We start from the raw sequence: 15,017 nt of genomic DNA, 5'->3' as shown, positions 1-15,017 counted from the left end.
AAAAATAGACTAGGTGTGACACCCATTCTCCTCCCTTCTTTCACTGCTTTCCTGAATTATTAGTTGCTTGTTATCTGGAGGTGGAGGATGGGGGCTGATTGTCAAAAGTCTGGCTCCGGTGTTTCATAGAAAACTTTCAAGAGCATGTCAGTACTCGCTACAACGTGGGATTATTTGTCATATATTGTGCCCAGATAACAGGAAAAATCTCATTCCATATCCTATTATAAATGCCTAGTGGCCACTTGGATTTCCTTTTCTCCATCTTGCATTCTTTGTCCTTTGCTTTATACTACGAAGTTGCAGGAGCTCTTTGTATACAATCATAGACCAGAGGTCACAAGCTATGACCCTTGGGCCCAAATTGGTCAGCTGACTATTTCCATAAGGTCTTCAAGCTAAGAATATTTTTCACATTTTATGGGGTGTCTGGATGGTTCAGTCGGTGAAGCATCCAACTCTTGATTTCAACAGAGGTCATGATTTCATGGGTGGTGAGATCGAGTCTCATGGTGGGCTTTATGCTGACAGCACTGAGCCTGCTTGGGATTCTTTCTGCCCCTCCCTTCCATGCTCTCTCTCTTCTTCTCTCTCTTAAAATAAATTAGAAAAAAGAAAAATCCAAATTCCCTTAAAAAAAGAAATATTTTACATTTTAAAATGGTTAATAAAGGGGTACCTGAGTGGCTCAGTCAGCTAAGCAGCCGGTCAACTCTTGATTTTGGCTCAGGTTGTGATCTCACAGTTTGTGAGGTCGAGCCCCGTGGTGGGCTCTGTGCTCACTGTGGAGCCTACTTGGATCCTCTGTCTTCCTCTTTCTGGCCTTCTCCCACTCAAGTTCTCTCTCTCTTTCTCTCTCTCAAAAATAAATAAGTGTTAAAAAAATTGAATGGTTGGGGCACCTGGGTGGCTTAGTCGGTTAAGCGTCCGACTTTCGCTTAGGTCATGATCTCACGGTTCGTGGGTTCGAGCCCCGCGTTGAGCTCTGTGCTGACTGCCAGCTCAGAGCCTGGAGCCTACAGAGTCTGTGTCTCCCTCTGTCTCTGACCCTCCCCTGCTCACGCTGTCTCTCTCTCTCCTAGAAATTTAAAAAAAAATTAAAAAAAATTCAATGGTTGAAAAAAATCAAAAGAAGAATATTTCATGATGTATGGAAATGATATTCAATCTATTTTTCAGTATGCATAAAATTTTATTGGAACACAGCCATGCTCATTTTTTTATCGTCTATAGCTGAGTTTGTTCTACAAAGACAGACTTGAATCGTAACAGAGACCTTATGACCCTTAAGCCTCAAATATCTACTGTCTGTCATTTACAGAAAACGTTTGTAGATCCCTGTCATAGACAATAAGCACTGTCTAGTAAATGTGTTACACAGGTATTTTTTCCAACCTGTGTTTCAACTTTGTAATTTCTTCTACAATTACAAAAAGTTTTACAATTTTTTTCTTTTTTTCTCTATTTTTTTCATGTTTATTTATTTTTGAGAGAGAGAAAGAGTATGAGAGAGCAGGGGAGGGGCAGAGAGAGCTGGGAACAGAGGATCCCAAGCGGGCTCCCCGCTGACAGCACGGAGCCCCACATGGGGCTCAAATCTATGAACACAGTATGGGGCTTGAAACCATGAACCATGAGATCATGTCCTGAGCCAAAGTCAAGATCTAGAGGCCCAACTGAGGGGCACCTGGGTGGCTCAGTCCGTTGAGCGTTCGACTTCAGCTCAGGTCATGATCTCATGGTTCGTGAGTTCGAGCCCCACATCAGGCTCTGTGCTGACAGCTAGTTCAGAACCTGGAGCCTGCTTCAGATTCTGTGTCTCCCTCTCTCTCTCTGACCCTCCCCTGCTCATGTTGTCTCTCTCTCTCTCAGAAATAAATAAAACATTTAAAAAAAATTGGAGGCTCAACTGACTGAGCCACCCAGGTGCCCCTACAGTTTTTTTTTTTTTTTAAGATTTTATTTTCTAAAAAATTTTGGGGCACCTGGGTGGCTCAGTTGGTTAAGCATCTGACTCTTGGTTTGGGCCCAGGTCATGATCTCTTGGTTTGTGTGTTCGAGCCCCCAGTGGGGCTCTGTGCTGACAGCGTGGAGCCTGCTTGAGATTCTTTCTTCCCCCTTTTCTGCCCCTCCCCTGCTTATAGTCTCTCTCTCAAAACAAATAAACTTAAAAAAATTTTATTTTAAAGTAATCTCTACACCCAGTATGAGGCTCGAACTCACAACCCCAAGATCAAGAGTTGACTGCTCAACTGCCTGAGCCACCCAAGCACCCCTACAATTTTTATGTCTGTCTTTTCCTTTATGGCTTTTTGGTTTTCTGCTTTGCTTAATAAGGTCTCCCCAATCTAAACTTATTTATACAATATTCTTCTAATTTCTCTTTTATTAATTTGTTTTACATTTTACCTTTAGATCTCTAGTCCACGTGGAATTAATTTTATTTGTGATGTGAGGAAGTATTTAGCTTTGTTTTCTTCCAGACGGCCAGTATATCAGGTAAACTTAGTAAATGAAACATTCTTCTGCAAGTGAATTGAATTGAGATCTCTTCATATATTATTAAGTCCCCAAAAAACCTTGGATCTTTAATTAATTAATTAATTAATTTATGTAAGCTCCCTGCCCAGTGTAGGGCTTGAAGTCACAATCTTGAGATCAAGAGTCAGATGTTCTACTGACTGAGCCAGCCGGGTGCCCCTAAATACTTGGATCTATTTCTGGATTTTTTATTCCATTCCAATGATTTTTGCCATTGCCTTTTCTTAATTATTTATTTATTTTTTAATTTTTTGTATTTATTTCTAGGAGAGAGAGAGAGACAGCGTGAGCAGGGGAGGGTCAGAGCAAGAGGGAGTCACAGACTGCAACAGGCTCCAGGCTCTGAGCTGGCAGTCAGCACAGAGCCCGACGCGGGGCCCGAACCCACAAACCGCGAGATCATGACCTAAGCGAAAGTCGGACGCTTAACCGACTAAGCCACCCAGGTGCCCCTCTATGTAAGTATAATAATGGTTTGATTATAGTAGTGTATCAAATAGGTTTTGGGTCAGTAACACATAGCAAAATCCTAAAATAACAGCCGCTTGGAAAAACCAGAGTGTATTTCTCTATCAGAGAAAAGGATTTCAGAAATAGGCAGCCCAGGGCTGATGTGGTGGATTCACATTAATCAGTGACTGGCTTCTTTCCTCTTTCTGCTCCACTGTCCTCATACTTCAGGTCACCTCAGAGTCCAAAATGGCCTCTGGGATGCCAGCCATTACTCTAAATAGGAGGAAAGGGGGAAAAGACTTCCAAACCGTCATCTTTTCCTCTCTGAAGGAGTCATTTTATAAACCCTTCCCAACAACTTTTGGATTTTGGTCCCATAGCCACAGAAAAAGGAGGCCAGGAAATGCAAGTTTATAAGTTATAATGTTGTAATATTATTGGGGTGACAGACACATTGCTACCCTCATTAATATGCAAATTTTGTTAGTAAGAAAGGAGAGAGTTAATGCTGGCCAAGCACTTAGCAGCCTTTGCCCCAAGTAACTTAATAGTTGCTCTTAAAAACAGTAGGGACGAGGCACCTGGGGGCCCCAGTCAGTTGAGCATCTGACTCGATGTGGGCTCAGGTAGGCTTAGGTCGTGAGATCCAGTCCCACATTGGGCTCTGTGCTGACAGCGTGGAGCCTGCTTGGGCTTCTCTCTCCCTCTCTGCCCCTCCCCGATTCAAGCGCTCTCTCTCTCTCTCTCTCTGTCTCTCTCTCTCTCTTTCTCTCAAAATAAATAAATAAACATTAAATAAAAACCTGGTTGGTTAAGTTAGTGGAGCATATGACACTTGGTCTCCTGGCTGTGGGTTCAAGCCCCACGTTGGCTGTGGATAACTGAAAAATTTTAAAAAAGAACTTTAAAAAATAATAAAAAATAAAAGTGAAAACTGTTGAAGTATTTGCTATTTTTAAAAGAATTTTGAAGAAACCATTTTAGGGGCACCTGGGTGGCTCAGTTGGTTAAGCGGCAGACTTCAGCTCAGGTCATGATCTCCTGGTTTGTGAGTTCGAGCCCCTCATCGGGCTCTGTGCTGATAGCTCAGAGCCTGGAGCCTGCTTCGGATTCTGTGTCTCCCTCTCTCTCTGTCCCTCCCATGCTCATGCTCTGTCTCTCTCTGTCTCTCAATAATAAATAAACATTAAACAAAAATTTTAAAAAAGAAACCATTTTAAACTTTAAAATGATTTTACGTGGTCCACTCTATCTCAGGCCATTCTGATAGAAGACACTTAACCGACTGAGCCACCCAGGTGCCCCATATTATTTTTAATGTTTTAGGAGAGTCTCAGATTTTCTAGGTTATATTATTATGAATAAATATACCTTCCCCCTCTTTTCTTAAAAAGTTTTTTAAATTTTCTTTTTGAGAGAGCGAGAGAGCGCATGTGAGCAGGGGAGAGACAGAGAGAGAGGGAAACACAGAATCCAAAGCAGGCTCCAGGCTCCGAGCTGTCAGCACAGAGCCCGACATGCGGCTTTAACCCACAAACTTGAGATCATGACCTGAGTGGAAGTCAAATGCTCAACCAACTGAGCTACCCAGGCGCCCCTCCTCTTCTTTTCAAATATTGATGCTAATACTTTTATTTTCCTGTCTCAGTGCATCAATCCAAACCTTGAAAACACAGTTGAATCACAGTGCGTCTCTTGTCTTTTTCCTGTTCTGAGGGCAGTGGGTTCAGCATGGCCTCACGTGGTTGGATGGCTGTTACTGGTTTTGTTACGAATGCTTTCTCAGTGTTTAGTTACTTTCTTCCAGTTCTGTTTTACTTAGAGTTAACATTCCATTAGGAATGGCCGCTAAATTGTACCCAATACCACAAGACAACGATTTCCTCTTTTAACTCATGGATGTCATGAAGTGTGTCACTTTTCTAATAATAAAACAAATGTTTGGGGTGCCTGCGTGGCTCAGTTAGTTAAGCATCTAACTCTTGATTTTGGCTCGGGCCATGATCTTCACATTTGTGAGGTCGAGCCTGCATCAGGCTCTACTCTGATGGCTTGGAGCCTGCTTGTGATTCTCTCTCTCCCTCTCTCTCTGCTCCTCTCTCACTCATGCGTGCACACATGCACGCACATCCTCTGTCTCTCTCAAAATAAATAAACATTGTAAAAAATGCACTTTCAGGGGCGCCTGGGTGGCTCCGTCGGTTAAGCGTCCGACTTCAGCTCAAGTCATGATCTCATGGTTCGTGGGTTTGAGCCCCACGTTGGGCTCTGTGCTGACAGCTCAGAGCCTGGAGCTGCTTCAGATTCTGTATCTCCCTCTCTCTCTGACCCTCCCCTGCTCACTGTGTGTGTCTCTCTCTCTCCAAAAGAATAAATTAAAAAAAAAAAATAAAAAAAAATTCCTTTAAAAAATGCACTTTAAAAGATCATGTATTAAAAATGTGCATTAAAGAGCACTATCAAGAAAGTGAAAAGATAATTCACAGAATAGTAGAAAATATTTGCAAATCACATATATCTAATAAGGGTCTGGTATCTGGAATTATAAGGAATTCTTTTTTTTAGATTTTTAAATGTTTTATTTATTTCTGAGAGAGAGAGACAGCGTGAACAGGGGAGGGTCAGAGACAGAGGGAGACACAGAATCCAAAACAGGCTCCAGGCTCTGAGCTGTCAGCACAGAGCCCGATGCAGGGCTCGAACCCATGAACCTTGAGATCATGACCTGAGCTGAAGTCAGACGCTTAACCGACTGAGCCACCCAGGCGCCCCTATAAGGAATTCTTATAACTCAACCAACAACAAAAAAGACAACCTGGGGCGCCTGGGTGGCTCAGTTGGTTAAGCGTCTGACTTCGGCTCAGGCCGTGATCTCATGGTTTGTGGGTTTGAGCGCCGCCTCAGGCTCAATGCTGACAGTTTAGAGCTTGGAGCCTGCTTCAGATTCTGTGTCTCCCTCTCTCTCTGCTCCTTCCTCATTCTCTCTCTGTCTCTCAAAAATTTAAAAAAAAAAAAAAAAGACAGGGGCGCCTGGTTGGCTTAGTCGGTTGGGTGTCCGATTTTTGCTTAGGTCATGATCTCGCGGTTTGTGGGTTCGAGCCCCGCGTCGGGCGATGTCCTGACTGCCAGCCTTGAGCCTGGAGCCTATTTCGGAGTCTGCGTCTCCCTCTCTCTCTGACCCTCCCCTGCTCATGCTGTCTCTCTCTCTCTCTCTCCTAGAAAAAAAAAAACACAACCCAATTTAGAGGTGACAAAGGACTTGAGTAGACGTTTCCCCAAAGACTATACGATACACAAATCGCCAATAAGCACATGAAAATGTGCTTAGCCTCATCAGTCATTTGGAAGATGCAAATCCTATCTCTTCACACCCACTAGGAAGGCTATAAGAAAAACGATAAGTGGGGCGCCTGGGTGGCTTAGTCGGTTNAAAAAAAAAAAGAAAAACGATAAGCAATAACAAATGTTGTTGAGGACATGAAGAAATTGGAACCCTCAAACATGCTGGTGGGAATGCAAAATGGTACAGCCATTGTGAAAAAATAGTCTGGTGGTTCCTCAGACTTTTAAACACAGAATTGCCATATGATTCAGCAATTCCACGCATAGGTAGATATCCAAGAGAATTGGAGGCATCGAAACATATAAGAACATCTACGAGAATGTTCATAGTGACACTATTCATAAGAGCCAAGATAGGAACAACCCAAACGTCCATCAACTACTTACGGATAAATAAAATATGTTATCTCCATACCATGGGTATTATTCAGTCATAAAAGGGAATGAAGTTATTGACACACGCCGCAACATAGATGACCTTGAAAGCATTATGTTAAGTGAAAGAAGATACAAATAAAAGACTGCATAGTAGATGATTCCGTTTATGTAAAATGTCCAGAAGAGGCAAATGCGAGCAAACAGAGAACAGGTTAGTGGTTGTCAGGAGCTGGGGGAGGGAAGAATGGGGAGTGACAGCCAATGGGTATAGGGTTTCTTTCCTTTTAGGGGATGAAAATGTTCTAAAATTTGATAGTGGTAATGGCTGCACAACAGTGTGAATATATAACACAACACTGTGAGTATATTAAAAACCACTGAATTGTACAATTAAAAAATTTTTTAATCTTTATTTATTTGAGAGAGACAGAGACAGAGAGAGAGGAGGAAGAACAGAGAGAGAGGGCAACACAGAATCTGAAGCAGTCTCCAGGCTCGGAGCCGTCAGCACAGAGCCCCACAAAGGGCTTGATCCCACAACTATGAGATCATGACCTGAGCTGATGTCAAGAGTTGGTCACTTAAAAAAATTTTTTTTTAATGTTTATTTATTTTTGAAGGAAAGAGATACAGAACATGAGCAGGGGAGGGGCAGAGAAAGAGGGTGACACAGAATCCGAAACGGGCTCCAGGCTCTGAGCTGTCAGCGCAGAGCCCGACGCAGGGCTTGAACTTACAAACCATGAGATCATGACCTGAGCCGAGGTCGGATGCTTAACCGACTGAGCCACCCAGGCGCCCCAAGAAAGACATTGTTAATCTCATTTCACTGTTAGGGATTCCATAAACGCAGAGAGGTTAGGAAATTGGGTGGTGGTCACACAGCTGGTAAGGAACAGAGTAGGCTGTGGGTTGCGTCTTTGATATCGCAGCTATGGGTCGGCTTAGAGAAACCATTGTGGGAACTTGCAGAGAACAATGAGGGGAGGCTTCAAACCAACTCCTGTCATTGCTTTCCTGGACTTGGGTTGCAAACGGGGATCTCAAGGACCTCACGTTTGTTAGAAGTGATAGAAAAGGTTAAGGCCAGGGTCAATCGTGCACTGCTGGTGGTAACATAGGGTGAGTATGTCACATATATTTGTACCTCAGCACGGGCAAAGTAGGAATGAGATGGAACATTGGGGTTGAGATTTCATCTTTGGAAACTGCAAACTGCGTAAAGGGTGGCTTTGAGAGAATTGGGTCAAAGAGCATCAGTATATATAAATATGTAATACTTATAATAGGTAACATAATTAATAACGCATATGTAAAATGACTATCACACCCCTGCTCCACGGATGCCAGAGGGAAATTTTAAAGGGCTTGAGGGAAGTACAGAGGCAGGACAGAAGCACTTTGAACTGTCGTGTGATACTGTTATTTGTGTTACATGAGAAATAAGATTTGAGAGTGCCACAACATAATCCCAAGAAGAGCGATGTTATACCCTGAGGCAGGTGAGAAAGGACTTATTTTACCCTTTAAATTAAATTCGTTTCACAGTTTCTTTTTTTTTTCAATTTTTTTTTTATCACAGTAAAGGCCTTTAATGTAAAACTTACCATCTTAGCCATTGTCAAGTGTGCAGTTCATTAGTGTTGTCTTTTCTTTTTTTCTGTCACTAATGTTGCCTCGGAAATGGCCACCAGGTGGCAGCAGCGTGCCACGATCCGGGATTGCTATTCAAACTTGTCCTTCCCAGATTTCCTAGTGCGTAGCTACGTGAAGCTAGGGCTTTCAGGTTCAAAGCCACGAACCTTCAACCAAAGAACTACTGTTTACTGCGTTACTATCCTTTCTGAGGCACTGGGTTTGATCTGTGGTGGAGAGGGAGATGGGTTACAAAGACAGTAAACCCTGGGAGCGCCCAGGGCTTAATGGAGCAATTGGAATCTACTGCTGCACTCAAGGGGCTGGGCTGGCCTCTCCTGGGTCATCCTCACTCCTTAAAGCACACTCCTGTGCCATTATTGCTGCCTGCCTCCGCTCCCCACACTGTTCTCCCCATCGCAGCACAGCTGTGATCTGTTTGATATTCAAATACGGTCATGTCTGCTCTACTCCCCTGCTTAGAACACTGTCCATGGGTTCTTCAAGCCGCTGCACCTGATGCTCCCACCCCCACCTTTACTCACCCTTTGTTCTTCCTTCCGCAGCCTACTGGTCTGTCTGCCACAGGACTTTCATCCCCTCCGTGGCCCCCGCCTGGAACGGTCCCCTCTTTGCAGAGCTGACTCCAGTTCTTCTTTCCTGTTTCATCTCAGGGCTGTCTTCCCTAATCTCCAGGACCTCTCCTTCGGGACCCTCATCACAACTTTAATTCAACGTGTGTTTCTGGCAGCCTTGGATTAATATCTCTGCAGCTCATTTTACTGTAAGCTCCTTGGGGCAGATGACGTGTGTCTGTTTTCAGATCCTGGGCTCTCAGCCTGCTGCTTATGGACTGAACAAAGGAAACAAGAAGCTGGGTGTTGCAGGATTGGCTTGGGGTCCCGCAGCCGATAGAGATCCCAACCTAGACTGGATGCAGATTTGCCCGCTGTCCATTCAGGGTGGCTTTGAGCCCTGGGTGACCTTGGCCAGACTACCCGACCTCTGCATGTCAGTTTCCTAGTTGGTCAAATGAGTATGAAACCACAAGGAAGGGTTGTTGGACTCCAGGGCAGCTGTGAAATGAAATGAGTTGATACATGCGAAGCCTCTAGGCACTGGAGTGTTGGATAGAGACCCACAAAAGAATGTAAGTGATCTCATCAATGACGTTTCAACTGGGTGGCTCAGTTGGTTAAGCCACTAACTCTTGATTTTGGCTCAGGTCATGATCTCATGGTTTGTGAAACTGAGCCCCACATCAGTTGAGTGGGCTGATGCACAGAGCCTGCTTGAGATTCTCTCTCTCCCTCTCTTTTTGCCCCTCCTCCCCTCAAAATAAATAGATTAAAAAAATAAAACAAAAGCCAACATACAAAGCGATACAACAATGATATTACTCTTCTCCTTGATTTCTGTGCTCCAGCCCGAGTAGCCTTGCCTCCATGGCCAAGCCTAGCTTCCTCCTGCCACAGGACTCTTGCACATGCCCTTCCCGCTGATTGGGTCTCTCTTCCCCTCTCTCATTGCTTGGTAGCCTCCATTCTTTTTTCGGATCACAGATGAACTGGAAACTATCCCCAATCCACCTGACCAAGTAAATGTCCCTCCATTATACTCTCTCATAACTTTTATCCTAATGGAAAATTTAATTATTTTTGTTTTATTTATTTATTTACTTTAGAGAGAGAGCTCGAGCAGTGGAGAGGTGTAGGGGGAGGGAGAGAGAGAATCTTAAGCAGGCTCCATGCTTAGAGTAGAGCCCCGTGCAGGGCTTGATCCCATGACCTTGGGATCATGACCTGAGTTGAAATCAAGAGTCAGATNTATTATTTTTATATAATTTTATATTATATAATTATTGGTATTTATATTATATAATTAATACTAATTTCAGTATTAGTTGAATCGATGTTACTTCCTGTAATCTTAAGAATAGCCCTGTGAGGTACACATTTTTATTTCCATTTTCTAGATGGGGAAACTGAGGCTAAATGACTTACCCAAGTCATGTAGCCAGAAATTGAACTCACCTCCAGCTGACTCTACAGACACATAATCTATCCCTCTGCTACTGGGCAAAGGCCCAAATGTCTTTGAGTTTTATCTACCAGTTTTTTTTTTTTTTTTTACTTCCTCTTATATAACCTGATCGTTTCCTGAGATGCTTCGGAATCAACGAGCCTCCTTTTAAAGAAACGTAGTTATTGCTGTGACATTTTAAGAATTACTAGTCCATTGCACATGATAAGAATCAGGCCAGATGAATTGCTTTCCTCCTATGGTAGAATAGCGCTGTGTTTAGTGATTAAGCAGAACTACTGAGTACAGCTGTGTAGGCGGTTCACTGAGCAAGGGCGCCTGGCCAAGTGGGTGGGAATGAGGTGGTGAAATTGAGCCCCTGTTCTGCTGGCCAGGCTGTGCATCTTGCTGTGAAGCTGTATCACCCCAGGGTAGGGTGGGGATTGGGACTCTTGGCTTATGCAACGCACCCTTCACTCACCAAGCTGGGTGCTTTGGGAGTTGCCTCTGCCCAGAGGGGGGAGTATCTTTCCCAAGGTCACTCAAGGGTGATGTGCGGCCTAGGTGGCCGTGGATTTAAGGTTAGCCCACCTGCATGTTTTAATTGAACGAAGCATGCTCTGCTCTAGCAATTTCAGAAGAAAAGGGGCCTATTTTGGGGAGTATTGTGCATCAACGGGAAAAGATGGGAAATGATATCAGCTGTTCTCACTTTCCCAGCCTGGCTTTCGGNNNNTGGACATGCATCCTTAGGGCACAATGTTAACTGTCCTTCTAGAACCAGGGCTAGACTGAGCCCAAGTGTTCCCCTTAAGAGGAAGGCTGTTGGCTCAGATGCTCTAGCTTTCTCGGAATGGACATTCTGCGAAGTTTAAGAAATTCAGATATTCAGGGCGCCTGGGTGGTTCAGTCGGTTAAGCGTCTGACTCTTGATTTCTGCCCAGGTCATGATTTCACAGTTCATGAGTTTGAGTCCCGCATCGGACTCCATACTGGCAGTATGGAGCCTTCTTGGGATTCTCTCTGTCCCTCTCTCTCTGCCCCTCCCCCGCTCACTCTCTCTCTCTCTCTCAATAAATAAATAAGCTTAAAAAAAAAAGAAATTCAAATATTCTTCTGGCTTGTCCTGGGAAAGCAGGAATTTTCAGGAAGATGAGACGGTGTGTAAGGTGGGCCCAGAAAATAGAACTATCAAGGACGCAAATTTTTTCTGTTTCAATTTTTATAATTAGCTGATTTAAAAAAAATTTTTTTAATGTTTTATTCATTTCTGAGAGAGAGAGAGAGACAGCGTGAGCAGGGCAGGGTCAGAGAGAGAGAGAGGGAGACATAGAATCTGAAGGATTCTATGAACTACTGTCAGCACAGAGCCCGACACCGGGCTCGAACTCACAAGCCGTGAGATCATGACCTGGGCCGAAGTCGGACACTTAACGAACTGAGCCACCCAGGTGCCCCTAGAATTAGCTGATTTTTTATCACTGAAAAAAGCAAATACCCTGAATGTGTACATGTAGCTAGCAAGTGGCTGCGAAGCTATAGTGCGTTTTCGGCTCCATTTACATGAACTGAAGCTACGGTTTTTATACATTGTCCTAATTTTGGTAGACAGCAGATATTCAACTCGTCCTCGCAGTTACAATGAATGAGCTTACTCTGACATCCTGTTTTTCATAATTATCAGGCTGACTCTGACCATCCATTCTTTCACGATTCTTTACCTTGTTTTCTTTAATGAATTTCAATAGTTATATCTCCTCTCCTAATCAGGCAAAAAAAAAAAATTGTAGAATTTGGAGTCTTCTTCAGGTAAAAGATGACATTCAGCTATTTCCACTTTTGTATGTAAGATTTAAGTCTCTCTTTAAGTTCTAATGTCACTCGGTCACTTTTTAAACATCAAATATATATTGCACGGCTTGCTGATAAGTAATGGTATCCTGTTTGGTACATTGAACAAAAAATGATCATTGCAAGTTTGCTGATGGAATTTACTTTCAAACATTGAAAATTTTGCTTCAGGGGCGCCCGGATGGCTCAGTCAGTTAAGTGTCCGACTTTGGCTCGGGTCATGATCTCACAGTTTGTGAGTTTGGGCCCCATGTCAGGCTCTGTGCTGACAACTTGGAGCCCGGAGCCTGCTTCGGATTCTGTGTCCCCCTCTCTCTCTCTGCCCCTCCCCCACTCACACTCTGGCTCTCTCTCTCTCAAAAATAAATAAACATTAAAAAATTTTTTTAATATTAAAAAAAGAAAATTTTGCTTCAAATGGACATTAAGAAGTCTTATCATTAGTTTTTGCCCGTTTACCTGAAGTTAAGCAAAAGCTGGGGAAGAGAATAAATTTTCCACATTCTGGTAAAACCAACTTACAACACAGAAACCTTTGTTATCTGTTATCAGAGTTTCTCTGAGGAGTCACATTTCTGCAGCAAGCATTTACCCCTTAAATGCCTGAACCCGGGGGCCCCTGAGGCGGCTCTGCAGGTCTCTTGATGTGGCTGTCAGTGCCTGTGGGCCCGCTCTTCACTCAGCGCCCCATTGAGTTTCTCCCCACGTCTCTTCTCTAGCCTGTTCTGGCCCTTGCTCACAGATTAACACCTTCCATGGAAAACGCCTGACCTTATGTGGATGGGACCAGTCACATAAGTTGAAGGGCTCAGGGCTCCTTGTTCAAAAATGATTAAGAATTCCAAGATGGCGGGGCACCTGGGTGGCTCAGTCGGTTGAGCATCAGACTCTTGGTTTCAGCTCAGGTCATGATCTTGTGGTTTCTGAGTTTGAGCCCCATGTCCAGCTCAGCGCTGACAGTGTGGAGCCTGCTTAAGATTCTCTCTCCCCCTCTCTCTGCCCCTCCCCGGCTCGCTTATGCTCTCTTTCTCTCAAAATATATAAATAAAGTTAAAAAAAGAGAGAGAGAATTCCAGGATGGTGTCAGCAGAGCATTAAACCAAATGCGGGGCCTTCCCGAGTGTGGGGACAGGTCGCACCTCCTTGAGGCTGGCTGGCTGTGGTCAGTTATTCTCAGCTAAAGCCATAGCATCCCTTTGCTTGAGGGCAGCACTGGGCCAGACCCTTCTCTTGACTTGGGCCTCTCAGCTGCTCCATTTTTCCTCAATGGATCTATATTATTATTTTTAAATTTTTTATGTTTATTTATTTATTTATTTTTGAAGCAGAGAGAGACAGAGCACAATGGGGGAAGAGTAGAGAGAGAGAGAGAGAGGGAGACCCAGAATCCGAAGCAGGCTCCGGGTTTTGAGCTGTCAGCACAGAGTCCGACACGGGGCTTAAACTATTGAACTGCGAGAACATGACCTGAGCAGAAGTTGGTCACTTAATCAACTGAGCCTCCCAGAAGCTCCAGATCAAAGTTCAAAGATCTCTATTACTGATAAGGGAGCATGGGGCAAGCTGAGGGCAAAGCACAAGCTAGCCCCTGTCACTCCCTCCCCACCCCCCGCCCATTATCCCAATCTCAGGATCCTGTAAATCTACTTCCTTTATCTCAACAGCCCCAAGATATATGCTGGCAATCACATCCCAAGCTTATGAATCCCCAATATGCATCTGAAGGGTCTCATGACTGAGGTTTTATTAACTGGTAATAAGTGGCGTTTCCCTAGCAACAGCTAGCCCCTCAAGGTTCTGAAAACCTTGCTTCCAAAATACCTCAGATGCATAGGGGGTACATGTACCTCAATGTTCATAGCAGCACTTTCAACAATAGCCAAATCATGGAAAGAGCCTCAATATCCATTAACTGACAAATGGATCAAGAAGATGTGGTTTATCTATACAATGGAGTACTACATGGCATGAGAAAGAATGAAATCTGGCCATGTGTAGCAACGTGGATGGAACTCGAGGGTGTTATGCTGAGCAAAATAAGTCAGGCCGAGAAGGACAGATACCATATGTTTTCACTCATACGTGGAACAGGAGAAACTTAACAAAGGATCATAGGGGAGGGGAAGAGGAAAAAATAGTTAAGGAGAGGGAGGGAGGCAAACCATAAGAGACTCTTAAATACTGAGAACAAACTGAGGCCTGATGGGGGTGGGGGAGAGGGGAAAGGGGGTGATGGGCATGGAGGAGGGCACTTGTTGGGATGAGCACTGGGTGTTATATGGAAACCAACTTGACAATAAACTATAATTTTAAAAAATGCCTCAGAGACTTACTCTATCCCTGACCCCCTCCCAACCTGAGAGTCTATAATTACTTACCTGTCACAACCCGAATGCAGCTCTTCCTGCCCATCGGTCCTGTCCCCGCACTTTTAAAAAAATCACCTTTTTGGGGCGCCTGGGTGGCTTAGTCGGTTAAGCATCCGTGATCTCGCGGTTCGTGGGTTCGAGCCCCGCGTCAGGCTCCGTGCTGACTGCCAGCTCAGAGCCTGGAGCCTGTTTCAGTCTGTGACTCCTTCTCTCTCTGACCCTCCCCTGCTCACGCTGTCTCTCTCTCTCTCTCTCCTAGAAATAAATAAAACATTTTTTAAAAAATTACCTTTTTGTACCAAAGATGTGTTTAAGAATTCTTTCTTGGCCATCAGCTCTGGATCCCATGAACCCCCCACCACCCCAAAACTTCATCATTATAATCTGTACTAAATCCTTCTGAGACCAGCTGATGGTTTCAGAGAG

Source organism: Crocuta crocuta, unplaced genomic scaffold, assembly GCF_008692635.1.
Source record: "Crocuta crocuta isolate KB4526 unplaced genomic scaffold, BGI_CrCroc_1.0 scaffold53, whole genome shotgun sequence".
Lineage (NCBI taxonomy): Eukaryota > Metazoa > Chordata > Mammalia > Carnivora > Hyaenidae > Crocuta > Crocuta crocuta.
The sequence above is the reverse complement of the archived record's forward strand: the minus strand, read 5'-3'. Positions refer to the sequence as shown.